Source organism: Phyllobates terribilis, unplaced genomic scaffold (genome assembly GCF_046119375.1).
Source record: "Phyllobates terribilis strain yellow unplaced genomic scaffold, ASM4611937v1 Scaffold_13__5_contigs__length_258822181, whole genome shotgun sequence".
Classification (NCBI taxonomy): Eukaryota; Metazoa; Chordata; class Amphibia; order Anura; family Dendrobatidae; genus Phyllobates; species Phyllobates terribilis.
Window position 1 is genome coordinate 159,212,784 of NW_027362773.1, and position 14,935 is coordinate 159,227,718.

Below are 14,935 nucleotides of genomic sequence, written 5' to 3' on the forward strand. Positions count from 1 at the left end.
CTTACCCCATGTGCAGTGCTAGTAGTTTAGATATCCATGGGTACGACCACTAGCAACTAACTGTCACTATATGAGTGGTCGTAACCATGAATACCTAAGCTACTTCAATGCTCTGTGCATGGGGTAAGCGACATAGCAAATCAGAAGAACTATACTACTTTTCTATTTGTAGATATTTGCTAATTGTATTATTATTACACCTACAGCATATTAGGATAGGATCTTGGAGATGGGAATACCCCTTTAAGGATGACCTAGTCACGTCCGTCCAGACACTTGCGTAGATCTTTATCCTATGTCTGCGACAGACGTAGATTAGTTTGTTTGAAGAAAAAGAGAAGACCTTTTTCACTTGTCCAAGCTTTTATTTCTTACGATGATGAGCAGCGCCAACAGTGTTTGGCGCCTCTTGTCACTTTTTTGTCGTTTATTCAGCTTTCACAATTTGTGGCTGCTCTACGGCAACTTATCCTACCGGTATCACTGAAAATTCACTTAGCGGATCGAAGGATCAGATTTCTTTTTGCCTTTGAGCCGGAGATTCACTTTCTAATGAGTAAATCCCTGCATGTCTCCCGTTGTCTGTCCGCGCCATCAGAGACTCCCTTCAACAGCGAGCCTGAAATAATTGCTGTGAGGCGGAGGAGAGGCGTCACCGCCGATTATATCCTACCCTGTCCTTAAATCTAGCAGGATTCCCTCCAGCCTTGGCTGCGATTCCAGCGATGACGTGATGGCGCTCGGTGTATAATTATCATGACATCACCCTGCGCTGATGCTATCGCTGTAATGGCCGCTGCCCGGCTCCTGATGATTTCTTATGATTGTACCGGTGACCTCTATTGATTTTAAGGGAAAGCTACAACTTCCTAATTAAATAATCCTTCAGATCCCACTAATGCGGGAATTCTCAAAATTCAATGCGTAGGTTGTAACCAGCTTACCTTTACCCCCTGGAAAGGTTCAGTTTGCTGCCCTCGCCCTGTATATTAATGCCATTGTCATAGTAGACTGTTGGCACATACCCACCCATGGTGCCAGTTCCTAGTGATGGTGGACACATATGGTAATTTGTTAGTTTCCCCATTTAAAAATTGCTTACCGTTTTGTGTCTACAGCTGCTATACAGACCGATGTGTCTCCATGGTTACGAACTATAGGTCTGTAATCTGTTTAGTATGAGCCTTCTGACGTACTACCATTTATCCTCAAATTCTTCCTTTACTTAAAATTTGATTTAACAGTAGGGATGAGCGAACCCATTGAACTTCAGGTTCGTCCGAACTTTAGTCTAAAGGTACCAGAACTGTACGCGGACATGAGCCTGAACCCCATAGAAATCAATGTTGACCTGAACTTGGGAGCTGGAAGATATGTGTCGCCCTTTCGCCCTGTCGCCTCCCGCCGGCCCTCTCGCCCTGTCGCCTCCCGCCGGCCCTCTCGCCCTGTCGCCTCCCGCCGGCCCTCTCGCCCTGTCGCCTCCCGCCGGCCCTCTCGCCCTGTCGCCTCCCGCCGGCCCTGTCGCCTCCCGCCGGCCCTCTCGCCCTGTCGCCTCCCGCCGGCCCTCTCGCCCTGTCGCCTCCCGCCGGCCCTCTCGCCCTGTCGCCTCCCGCCGGCCCTCTCGCCCTGTCGCCTCCCGGTCTGTAAAACAGACTTCCCGGAGAAGTTTAGGGGGGGGGGGGGGAAATGACGGGAATTTGACTTTGGATCAGACTACATGAGGTTTATTTGTAGTCTGTTACCATGGAGATGAATTGATAGCAAATTTTTAATGCAGCATATTTGTAAACATGGTTCCTTTTTGTTGTTGTTGCTGGGGCACTGCCTGTTACTTTTCTTTTACAATTGCCCCATCTGCAGCGCTCTCCATACGGACAACAGATCAGGGTTGTGTTTGTATCGAGCTTTGGCCTACAGAGAACACGTTTGTCGAGTGGACAACCCCTTTAAATATCACTCTCTCAGTCCAGAAATCTTCTGAAAGTGAAATTGACACAAGTGAAAGCAGCAGCTGCGAGGAAGGACAATGATGAGCGGTGCAGGACCGGTGGAGGCGAAAGTGACGAGTGTGATCAGGGTCCTGTGTCCTGGGGAGAGAGCAGTGGAGGCCTCTCAAGAGCTCATTACAAAACAGCCGCCCCCACAGCGAGAGACCCCCCCAGCAGGCAGGACCCCCTCTGCTTTTACTATTTATTTTTTTTTCTTTTTACATGAGGTGGATGAATGGCCCTAACTTTTGTATTTTTTTTTTGACTGTTTAGATAACTTTTATAATGTTATACTTTTTTTTAAAAATTGTACTAAAAAACCCCTTTCAGACTGGCACAGATGTTTCGGTGAATTGCATGTTTTAAATTCGGTCACATTTTGAGTTAAAAAAGAAAAAAAAAGTGCCGCGTCTCTTGTTTCTGCTGCTTTCCTTATAGACTGCACACCCCTGTTGTTCTCAAAATGGACGCTGACGGAAGAACATGTGAGGCGACCTGTCCAATTAATAAACGGCTTTCTTATGTGTCGTGTTTTTCAGGGGAGACGGGTCACGTGCGTCTATCAGCAGCCATTTTGAGAACATGAGAGCTGTGGAGTTTTTAGGAAGTGTCAGGAGAACCTATGATGTTACCTATACATTAGTGATTGGCGCAAAATCGAGTGCTCAAAATGTTTGCTAAAATAAAGCGGACAACCCCTTTAAATATTTCTATGTTACTGTTGCTTTGAGCCACAGTGACAACCCAATCACAGCGCAGCTTTCATTTTTCCCCATAGCAAGTTAGGAAGTAAAAGCTGAGCTCTGATTGGTTGCTCTTGGTAACAAGACCAGTTTTAAGCTTTATTGTATTTTTCTGCCCTAACAACCAATCAGAGTGCGGATTTCATTTTCCCCAGCAGTGGACAAACTGAAAGCTGAATGCTGATTGGTTGCTACTGGCATCACAGAGCTCTTTTCCCTCAGTTTTGATTCTTGAGGCCCAAGATGGCGGCCGCCCGCCCCCCATGTGTGTAATAAACGCCTTCATTTTAAGATATAATTATAGTAATGTTTTATGACCTGGAAATAGAAAGTGATTCATGTATTTTAGTGATCTCCTTTGGTGGTGGAGTCTGATTCTCCTCTCCAGCCTGGAGCTGTATGGCGGCGGCGGCTGCGTGCGGAGGATCTGTCTTCAGCATCTTGCCTCAGATCCGGGTGCACATCCCTGTGCTGTTGATGGATCCTGGGGCAATGAACAATCCATTACTGGTGCGGGCGGGATCCTGTGGTGTCCGCACTGTGGGGGATTATTAATGCGGAATAATGAGGGGAAATTCCAATTAAGATGTATTTCTGCAGGAATGTGAGATAATTAGCTGCAAATGGGAATCAAGTATGGACGTGGAGAAGTCCTGGGCCGCACGCCTCAGTCACCAAGTACAGGCTCTCCTCCGGCCCCCCGCCCCTGGTGTATAACCTCCGGACCCCACCATGCCGTCTGCCGTTACTACCATGTGACAGAGCGGCCGGAGGTGCAGAGGTCACTGATAGTCCTGTAATAGGAGCCACCGGGGGAACAAGTCCGTCCATGATATTTCTTCTCCATCACCTGAGTGATATTAGAGAGAAGGGGAAGGAACCGCAGCAACTCAGCCACGAACTGGAGACCCCATAACATTATAGAGTGGGGGGGCCGAGTGCTGAGGAGCAGAGAAATCAGCACCGCACTGCTGACCCCATAACTGCAGAGTCCAGACCTCCTCTGATATCAGCACAAACACTGCGCCCCCGCCGGGAGCTTCATGACCGAGCACCTGCCTGCAGCCGTACATCACCAAGCACAATGCCGAGCATCGGATGCAGTGGTGTAAAGCCGCCACCACTGGACTCTGGAGGAGACGTGTTCTGTGCAGTGACGGATCGCACTTCTATATCTGCGTCTGATGGAGGAATCTGGTGATTCCAGGAGGACGTTACCCCCTGACTGCATTGTGCTGTACAGATGGTGGAGGAGGGTAATGCTATGGGCTGTTATCAGGGGACGGCCGCGGACCCTCAGCTCCAGTGATGGGAAATCTTCACCTTCAGCACAAGACATTGCGGACAATTGTAGATTCAGCTTTGTGGGAACAGTTTGGGGAAGACCCTTATCTGTCCCCCATGACTGTGCCCAGTGCACAAGCTCCATACAGATATGGGGGGAGAACATGAGGGGCCTCACAGAGCCCGGACTCCGACCCCATCCTATAATGGAGACTGTGAGCCTGGACCCCCAACATCAGGGTCTGACCCCACAAATTGGCAATAATTCCCATAGACGCCTCCAAAATCTTGTAGGAATCCTTCCCAGAAGAGCGAGAGCCATTATATCTGCAGAGGACGACTCCATATTAATGTCTATGGATGTAGATGAGGACAGAGAAGCCCCCGGAAGTGGATGTGGGGGGGGCACATACTTTCCTCCATATTAATGTCTATGGATGTAGATGAGGACAGAGAAGCCCCCGGAAGTGGATGTGGGGGGGGCACATACTTTCCTCCATATTAATGTCTATGGATGTAGATGAGCACAGAGAAGCCCCTGGAGGTGGATGTGGGGGGCACATACTTTCCTCCATATTAATGTCTATGGATGTAGTTGAGCACAGAGAAGCCCCTGGAGGTGGATGTGGGGGGCACATACTTTCCTCCATATTAATGTCTATGGATGTAGATGAGGACAGAGAAGCCCCTGGAGGTGGATGTGGGGGGCACATACTTTTCTCCATATTAATGTCTATGGATGTAGATGAGGACAGAGAAGCCCCCGGAGGTGGATGTGGGGGGCACATACTTTTCTCCATATTAATGTCTATGGATGTAGATGAGGACAGAGAAGCCCCCGGAGGTGGATGTGGGGGGCACATACTTTTCTCCATATTAATGTCTATGGATGTAGATGAGGACAGAGAAGCCCCCGGAGGTGGATGTGGGGGGCACATACTTTTCTCCATATTAATGTCTATGGATGTAGATGAGGACAGAGAAGCCCCTGGAGGAGGATGTGGGGGGCACATACTTTCCTCCATATTAATGTCTATGGATGTAGATGAGGACAGAGAAGCCCCCGGAGGTGGATGTGGGGGGCTCATACCTTTCTCTTTATAAATGTCTATGGATGTAGATGAGGACAGAGAAGCCCCCGGAGGTGGATGTGGGGGGCACATACTTTCCTCCATATTAATGTCTATGGATGTAGATGAGGACAGAGAAGCCCCCGGAGGTGGATGTGGGGGGCACATACTTTTCTCTATATTAATGTCTATGGATGTCGATGAGGACAGAGAAGCCCCCCCAGGTGGATGTGGGGGGCACATACTTTCCTCCATATTAATGTCTATGGATGTAGATGAGGACAGAGAAGCCCCCGGAGGTGGATGTGGGGGGCACATACTTTTCTCCATATTAATGTCTATGGATGTAGATGAGGACAGAGAAGCCCCCGGAGGTGGATGTGGGGGGCACATACTTTTCTCCATATTAATGTCTATGGATGTAGATGAGGACAGAGAAGCCCCCGGAGGTGGATGTGGGGGGCACATACTTTTCTCCATATTAATGTCTATGGATGTAGATGAGGACAGAGAAGCCCCCGGAGGTGGATGTGGGGGGCACATACTTTTCTCCATATTAATGTCTATGGATGTAGATGAGGACAGAGAAGCCCCTGGAGGAGGATGTGGGGGGCACATACTTTCCTCCATATTAATGTCTATGGATGTAGATGAGGACAGAGAAGCCCCCGGAGGTGGATGTGGGGGGCTCATACCTTTCTCTTTATAAATGTCTATGGATGTAGATGAGGACAGAGAAGCCCCCGGAGGTGGATGTGGGGGGCACATACTTTCCTCCATATTAATGTCTATGGATGTAGATGAGGACAGAGAAGCCCCCGGAGGTGGATGTGGGGGGCACATACTTTTCTCTATATTAATGTCTATGGATGTCGATGAGGACAGAGAAGCCCCCCCAGGTGGATGTGGGGGGCACATACTTTCCTCCATATTAATGTCTATGGATGTAGATGAGGACAGAGAAGCCCCCGGAGGTGGATGTGGGGGGCACATACTTTTCTCCATATTAATGTCTATGGATGTAGATGAGGACAGAGAAGCCCCCGGAGGTGGATGTGGGGGGCACATACTTTCCTCCACATTCTTGGTGACCCTCTGTTGTGGCTCCTGGTATCAGTCCTGACGTTCTCACAATCTCTCCACACTGATGAATGTGATCACTTTTCGCCGGTTTCTTTTTTTCACTTTTGCCCCAAACCTGCAGGTAATAATCAGATTCCAGATTCCTCCTTGTAGCATCGACCCTCGGGCTCCTCTCGGCAGAAGTGTTCCTGCTGCTTCTTGTCCCAGCAGAGTCCTCCAGGATGTGTGCAGAGAAGTATGTGGAGGGGGATCTGTCCTCACATGTACGTGACACATTCCTCCATCTGCGCCAGAGCCGCCTCCTCGAAATATGATGGAAGCCATTTATAAATCCATCTTTCCATCCAGAGAAGCTTCACTGTCAGGACCAAATCCACATCATCATTGCCAGAGCAAGTGTAGAATAGGGACTGCGGGGCGATGGATGGGGGCACATCCGGGGCGGGGGGCGCATACAAGTCCACGACATGTCGCGTGCCCCGCAGTCCATGGCATGCACATACATACTGAGCTGCTATGTCCACCGAGCTTTCATCTTCCCCTTTATCCTTCCTTCCTCGGCCAAACTGACTTTTTTCAGGAAATTGGGGGTGATAGTTGTGCTCCGTGCAGCCTGTATTATTCATCTCTCCCTACCAAAAAAGAAACCGATGTGAATATGCTACTGATGTCATAGATTTTTCAATTTCTCCCTTATTTACCACTAGGTGGCGACATTTTTTTTTGTTTGTTTGTTATTACAAAATAATAGTATGAAATAAATAGGTCTAGTGTTTTCATTTTCATTTTTTTTTTTTCTATTTCATAGCAACACATTATTTTATTTCCGCAGGCTGCGTTTTGCCATTATATGCGATAAACTGTTGTTTCACAAAATCAACCACCAGGTGGTGCTGTTTTTTTCTTGTTTTTTTTTTTTTGTTTTTTTCTTTTACCTGTTTTAAGCAAATTTAAAAAAAAAATAGTAATAATGAAAAAAACAAATAATCTAAAAGAACAATATAAAATACTAAATGAAAATTAATGATAATTATTTTATTTATTTATTTTTTTTTATAAATGTTCACATTTTTTCCCCTTTGATAAATAACAATAATCTCTCCTGCGTCCAGGTATATATTTACTTTCCGCCACATTTAGACCGGGGGCGTGAGGTTTAGGTGGCCGCGCTTTATATAGTTTGTCGTGGCCGCGGTTATTTCTGGTTCCTCTATCGTCCGGCCGCCGTCGCAGACTCTGATAAAGCCGAGTATCTGCCATTGTAGGGAGGTGATCGCTGGGGGAGGTCAGGGCGAGGGGGAAGGGGCTGGGGCAGGTATGGGAGGGGCCGCACGTTCCTTCTTTTCTGCTTCTTTTTGCTTTTGAGGCAGGAGACTCAATCTCTCCCTCCCTCTCTCCCCAGCAAGGAGACATCTGGAAAAAGAAAAGTGCAAGGAATCTCCGGGATTGTGACAGACTCCTCGGCTGCTCCTTAGAAGGTGAGTGCCCTGCGCTACAAGAGCACGGACCGCAAGGTATTTTTCGTGCATACAGCTTTAAGAAATGTAAAAAAAAAAGTTTATTATAAACTTATGCATCAACTTCTAAACCTTTTCCAACTCCGCTTGCTTTCAGTGAATTGAAACCATTCTTGTTTTCATCCAGATGTTAAATTAAAAAAAAACTTTTCTGAGTTGGTGTTTCTCACATCTGAGGGTTTGCTTCAATTGTATCCGGTCTGGACAATCCTCTGGAGCAGCGCATATCTGTCTCCTGTCCTGATAGTTTGTTACAATGTATCGGTGCAGGTGAAATAAATGAGCCCAATGTCTCGCCACTGTAGCAAAACCTCACCTGTAAGAAATATAAAGTTATGTTGGAATATAATACTCGGCAGAAATTCTGAAAGGATCCTGAGCGTGTGAACGCGACCTTACAGATTTCCAATGTGAACGTGAATGTTGTCACTAACAGCAAGCAGAGATCTGAAAAAGGTGAGGAATCAAAATAGAAGAGTTTGGATGATGCACATTTCTCATCTATAATGACCTCGGAAAGCCGGATGGCAATACCGACCGTCACCGCTGCCACAACCGACCGTCACCGCTGCCACAACCGACCGTCACTGCTGCTGCCACAGGGCAACTCTGCAATATGAGCGGAGGAGGCAACGCTGGCAGATCTGCTGCTCTGGAGTCTGGAAAAGCTGGGTGGAGTGGCCTCCATAACGGCTGTCACCCAGCTTTCCTGCTACTGTGTGTGTGTGTGTGTGTGTGTGTGTGTGTGTGTGTGTGTGTGTGTGTGTGTGTGTGTGTGTGTGTGTGTGTGTGTGTGTGTGTGTGTGGTGAGACCCCTGACGCGCGTGCATGGCCCCTGACTTACACAGCAAGGTTTATATACAGTGTGTATATATGTATACACCCTGCGGACACTGACATGCACATGCAGCAAGGCTTATATACAGTATTTATGTATACAGTGTGTATAGTATATACACTCCCGGGCAGGTCTGTATCCTTCTCCTCTTTGCTCCTCGTCTGTCCTTTCCTCTTCGGTGTTCTCAGCGATCGGTGCCAGGAAAATGAAACAAAGCCGGATTCTTCACCTCCGATCCTGCAGACAGACAATCGTGTTGTGTGTGCGGAGTACGGTGTGGGCGCGTATACATAATGTATGATCACACAGAATAATGGCAGCTGTGTGCCGGAGCGCTGACATCTCCGTGTCACCGGCTCTCTGACCTTGAATCTTGGACGAGATTAAGGTTGTGTGAAGACGTCTCAAACATTGTAGACAAGACGCACTAGCGAGCCGGGAATCTGCAGTCACTTCCATGTATTATAGGGTCTTTTTCTATGGATTAGAAGGTTTCATACAGCGGTCAGCGACCTGTAACTCTCCAGCTGTTGTGAAACTACAACTCCCAGCATGCACGGACTCCACTGTCACACCATGCTTGGGAGGTGTAGTTCCACAACAGCTGGGGAGCCGCAGGCAGCATAATAATGGGGGGGGGGCTACAAAGGAACACAGGGCTCAGACACTTAAAGGAGATAAGGGACAACTTATTGCTGGGACCCCATTAATCCCAAGAACTGACGTCTGACAGTCCCATAGAGGATCAGTCGATCACTGGGTATCCGGTCCTTTCTGATGCGGTTTTCTTCGGATCAGTGGGTTTGTTTCCTAACATTTGGATCCCCATCGATCAATAAGTTCTCCTCCTTATTGATTATTGGGGGTTTTTTTGCACATCAATTAAAAAAAAAAAAAAAAAAAAATCCTACCCTAGGGGTTCTCTATTTTGAACAACCCCTTCCTTTCCATTTGCCTAATTGGTAGTATTGGGGTCTACCACGGTCAGGACCCCTCTATACGCCGGCACTAGGAGACGCTGCATATTGACCATGTGCCCCCAAAAAAAGTTACTGGAGAAAATCCTATTAAACTCCATTCAGCCTTGACCAGTATATACTGTATACGTAATGTTGAGTATATAGGGGACGGTCTAATCTGGTGGTCTGCTTATCAGGGGAGACACCGGCGCATTGATTTTCAGGATGGATCTTGCCCCGATCCCACATTCAGGGTCTCTTTCTCTTTCTTTCTCCTTGGGTTTTGGCTTTTTACTTTCAGCCAGGAAAGTTGTGACCTTGACCGTGAAGTTAATAAGTTTTTAATTACTGACACGTTGATTTCTCCTCCTTTCCATCCTCCTCTTGCCTACACAAGCCCCTCCGCCGGCCGCCCCCCTCCTGTTACACCTATTCATCTCCGGACCCCTCCTCCCATTACACACATGAAGGGGATCTGGAGACGCAGGTAAGTACGAAGCCGCCGGATCCGGTTACCGTTCCCAGAGCAGATCAGAAAAGCTGATACAATCAGCGGTAATGGAGGGCGGCGCGGAGTCTGCTATTGGGGGGCTTTCTCTCCTCTCTGAAGCATGCACTCATTCCTTAAAGGGATTTTCCTGCCACAGTTGTGTGTGATATGAGTTTCGGGGTGACTGCGTTGCTCCCTGCGAGTCGCGCGTCTCATAATCCTGTAAAGGTAAGAAAGTTTCCGCTGGACTTCTGATCTTCACCTGACGGGGTTAACTTCTAATCACAACTTCAGAATGACAAAACTTTCTCTGCTGAAACTTAGAACCTGCGAAGCTGTCACAGATGTCACTCGTCTCCACAGCAACGGGACGGATCTTTTATCTGCTAGAAATATTAAAGATGAATGAAAAACAAAACCCAATAAAATCTAACATTTATTAAAATAAGAAATAGAGGACAAAAAAATCAAAATAAGTGTATTGATGAATAGTCAGCCTGGAATATTTCCACCTGTGGACAGATAAGCTGAAGCTACAATTGTCCACAATGTCTTGTGCTGAAGGTGAAGATTTCCCATCACTGGAGCTGAGGGTCCGCGGCCGCCCCCTGATAACAGCCTATAGTGTTATCCCCCTCCACCATCTGTACAGGGGGCACAATGCAGTCAGGGGGGGAACGTCCTTCTGGAATCACCAAACCCAGACTCCTCCATCAGACGCAGATAGAGAAGTGCGATCCGTCACTGCACAGGACACGTCTCCTCCAGAGTCCAGTGGTGGCGGCTTTACACCACTCCATCCGACGCTCGGCATTGTGCTTGGTGATGTACGGCTGCAGGCAGCTGCTCGGCCATGAAGCTCCCGGTGGGGGCGCAGTGTTTATAGCAGAGGAGGTCTGGAATCTGCAGTTATGGGGTCAGCAGAGCGGTGGTGACTTTTCTGCCCTCTGCTCTTCAGCACTCGGCCCCCCGCTCTGTAATGTTACAGGGTCTCCACTTCGTGGCCGAGTTGCTGCGGTTCCTTCCACTTCTCAGTAATATCACTCAGGTGATGGGGAAGATTTAGGAGGAGAATTGTCATGGATGGACTTATTACCCCGGTGGCTCCTATTACAGGACCGCGCTGGTATCAGGGAGCGCTGCACCACCGGCCGATCTGTCACATAGTAGTAACAGCAGACGGCATGGCGGGGGCCGGAGGTTATATACTGGGGGGCAATGGAGATGGACATTATACATGGGGGGGCAATGGGGCCAGATGTTATACACTGGTGGGGTGATAAGGCTGAAGGGAAAAACCTGACTTCAGTGGTAACGATGTGGGTCCTAAGACTTTTATTAATGAGTGTACGTAGGTCGTGTTCACATCTGCATTGTTGGTCTTGTTACTTCTGTCACTGATTTTGTAGTTGCCCCCCGAGGAAGACCCCGGACTTGATTTATCAGTCGGTGGGGTCTTACTGGCATCAGTGGTGTCCATCACGCAGAATCCACAATGCAGAGAGTCCAGTCTGTAATGCGGGAAAACCAAACCTCCCCCTCCCCCGCCGATCTGATGGGATTATAATGAGCCCATAACCTGAGCATTCTGGTTAATGGATTATAGTTTGGAAGTCGAGGCCCCATGAAGAGCGCGGCGGCGTCATAAATACGTAGCAGAGGAGATGCTTGCCAGGCGGGTGAAGCGTTTCAGGAATTTGTAAAGTTCACAGAACTTTCTTAATGCTCGTAGGTGGGGGCAGGAGCCTCGGAGAGGACGTGTAGCTGCTTCACCTCCGACACCGGAGTCCGCACCTATAATTTCCCTTCTATGGCGCTATTGCCTTATTATCGCTGCGGGCGAGGGACATTGTACTCGTATAATCTGGTGAGGTTGGAAAGTTTTCGCCTTGGGGTCTGAGCACTCGATGGCGCCGCGCGCAGACGTCTGTGACTTATCCCACTGCCAAAGAAATAACTTGCAGAGTTCGCCAAACGGGGTCTGATCTGTGGCCGGACGGCCGATGTCTCCACAGGGGCCATTTACACCCATTGACTAGTTGAACTGTTTGCTCTGACCGCTCCTGAGGCCACGTAAGTCTCTACTTACCTACTGAGCCTTCAGGAGAATAATGACCACTGCACCGGCGGGAGTGACGTGCCGTCTCCTGGAGGATAACCGCTCTGTGAATATTGAATTTACCTGAGGAGTCAAAAATGATCGAAAGCTGAAAATAATATATGCGAAGAGTGGGATCTACAAACAGGGTGCAGACCCCATTATATCTTATAGGAGCAAAATACATTGACTATTAGGGGCAGCGCTAAGATGCAAGGCGGGGCTTCTGTATTATTATTATTATTTATTATAGCGCCATTTATTCCATGGCGCTTTACATGTGAAAAAGGGGTACAATACAAGAGCAATTACAATAATCTTGAACAAAAACGCAACGGCAAACTGGTACAGAAGGAGCGAGGACCCTGCCTGCGAGGGCTCACAATCTACAAGGGATGGGTGAGGATACAGTAGGTGAGGGTAGAGCTGGTCGTGCAGCGGTATGGTGGAGTGAGGACCCTGCCCCCGAGGGCTCACAATCTACAAGGGATGGGTGAGGATACAGTAGGTGAGGGTAGAGCTGGTCGTGCAGCGGTATGGTGGAGTGAGGACCCTGCCCCCGAGGGCTCACAATCTACAAGGGATGGGTGAGGATACAGTAGGTGAGGGTAGGGCTGGTCGTGCAGCGGTATGGTGGAGTGAGGACCCTGCCCGCGAGGGCTCACAATCTACAAGGGATGGGTGAGGATACAGTAGGTGAGGGTAGAGCTGGTCGTGCAGCGGTATGGTGGAGCGAGGACCCTGCCCGCGAGGGCTCAGTCTACAAGGGATGGGTGAGGATACAGTAGGTGAGGGTAGAGCTGGTCGTGCAGCGGTATGGTGGAGCGAGGACCCTGCCCCCGAGGGCTCACAATCTACAGGGGATGGGTGAGGATACAGTAGGTGAGGGTAGAGCTGGCCGTGCAGCGGTATGGTGGAGCGGTGGTTACTGCAGGTTGTAGGCTTGTCGGAAGAGGTGGGTCTTCAGGTTCCTTTTGAAGGTTTCCACGGTCGACGAGAGTCTGATACGTTGGGGTAGAGCGTTCCAGAGTAGGGGGGATGCACGGGAGAAATCTTGTATGCGATTGGGGGAAGAGGAGATAAGAGGGGAGTAGAGAAGGAGATCTTGTGAGGATCGGAGGTTGCGTGCAGGTATGTACCGGGAGACTAGGTCACAGATATAAGGAGGAGACAGATTTTGGATGGCTTTGTATGGGTTAGGGTCTTGAACTGGAGTCTCTGGGCAATGGGGAGCCAGTGAAGAGATCGACAGAGAGGAGAGGCCGGGGAATAGCGGGGGGACAGGTGGATTAGTCGGGCAGCAGAGTTTAGGATAGATTGGAGGGGTGCGAGAGTGTTAGAGGGGAGGCCACAGAGCAGGAGGTTGCAGTAGTCGAGGCGGGAGATGATGAAGGCGTGCACTAGTGTTTTTGCAGATTCGAGGTTGAGGAATGTGCGGATCCGGGAGATATTTTTGAGTTGGAGTCGGCATGAAGTAGAAAGGGCTTGGATATGTGGTGTGAAGGAGAGATCAGAGTCCAGGGTTACTCCGAGACAGCGAGATTGAGGGACTGGGGAGAGTGGGCAGCCATTGACATTGATGGATAGGTCAGATGTGGGGGTTGAGTGATGTGGGGGAAAGATGATGAATTCTGTTTTATCCATGTTAAGTTTTAGAAATCCGTCAGAGAAGAAGGATGAGATGGTGGACAGACATTGTGGGATTCTGGTTAGTAGGGAGGTGATATCGGGTCCAGAGAGGTAGATCTGTGTGTCATCAGCATAGAGGTGATAATGAAAGCCATGAGACCATGAGCTGTCCCAGGCCAAAGGTGTAGATGGAGAAGAGCAGAGGTCCTAGGACTGAACCTTGGGGGATCCCGACAGATAGAGGGCGAGATGAAGCGGTGGTGTGTGAGTGGGAGACACTGAATGTCCGGTCTGTTAGGTATGAAGAGATCCAAGATGGGGCCAAGTCTGTGATACCAAGAGATGAGAGTCCCTAGTAAGAGGGAATGGTTGACTGTGTCGAAGGCAGATGACAGGTCCAGGAGGAGGAGGACAGAGTAGTGTCACTTGGATTTGGCGGTTAGTAGGTCATTGGTGACTTTAGTCAGGGCAGTTTCAGTAGAACGTGTGCTTTATGTGTGTCCTTTTATAGTTAACGGTTACCCATATACCCAGTCATCTGTATGTAGAGGGAGACCTTTCTGAACCTTAAAAAAACCTGCATTCCTTGAGAAATGTGGATTTACACTGGGGGCGCTGTTGCATTGGTGTCTATGGAAAGCATTTAGTTTTGTTCAGTGGTGAAAAAACGGTACTGCAACATGCATATATAACAACAGGTCAAAAGGTTTGCCAGATTTTGCAAAAAAAAATAAAAAATTGGCAATGAATGACTTGTGATCATTCAGATGTGACATTTGGGAAGTTTCCCACAAGTCTGAGGGCCTCCCAGGTGGAATGAGAGATCGGGGGTAGACATTGTCTTGTCGTTACGTGCAAAGCAAAAATGCTGATGGTGATCAGTCTGCGGATTAGGAACATGAAGCCACAAGGCTTCGGGGTAAAGGGGCTGCTTGTGTGCCGCACACTATGGCGGACTCCTCCAGTGGACTTTTAAAGTGCTATCAGTCTTGGATATGCTATACGCCTGTGCACAATCCCCCGCGGGGTCCGCTGTATATCCGCTGGTGCGGAGTATAAAGCCGGACATTATAAGAATAGACCATCGAGTAAATAATGATTCTCCCCCGATGCGTCTCCTATGTATCTCTGATGCTGAAGCTAATTACCGAGAAGCACGCAGACTCTGAAGATTATGGGATAAAACTTTTCATCTCTTTTATTAAACTTCTATATAAGTTTTATAGTTTCTGTGCA

The 14,935-nt window shown here is 48.6% G+C and overlaps 1 protein-coding gene and 1 long non-coding RNA gene across 7 annotated transcripts in view; one reads left to right on the forward strand and one right to left on the reverse strand.

Moving 5' to 3' along the window:
- Nucleotides 1-14,935, forward strand: part of LARGE2 (LARGE xylosyl- and glucuronyltransferase 2) — a 76,125-nt gene that overhangs the window by 13,682 nt on the left and 47,508 nt on the right. For 3 of the 6 annotated variants that reach the window (XR_012252792.1, XM_073658851.1, XM_073658852.1), the window contains exon 1: nt 7,495-7,646. The exons of 1 other annotated variant lie outside the window; for it this stretch is intronic. The gene's annotated coding sequence lies outside the window, so the exon portion shown is untranslated. Of the gene's footprint in view, nt 1-7,494; nt 7,647-14,935 lie in introns of those variants that run through there. 2 more of the 6 variants (XM_073658848.1, XM_073658849.1) reach the window with 1 other exon arrangement.
- LOC141174149 (uncharacterized) overlaps nt 1-14,935 on the reverse strand; it is a 53,731-nt gene that overhangs the window by 5,629 nt on the left and 33,167 nt on the right. The window lies entirely within an intron of this gene.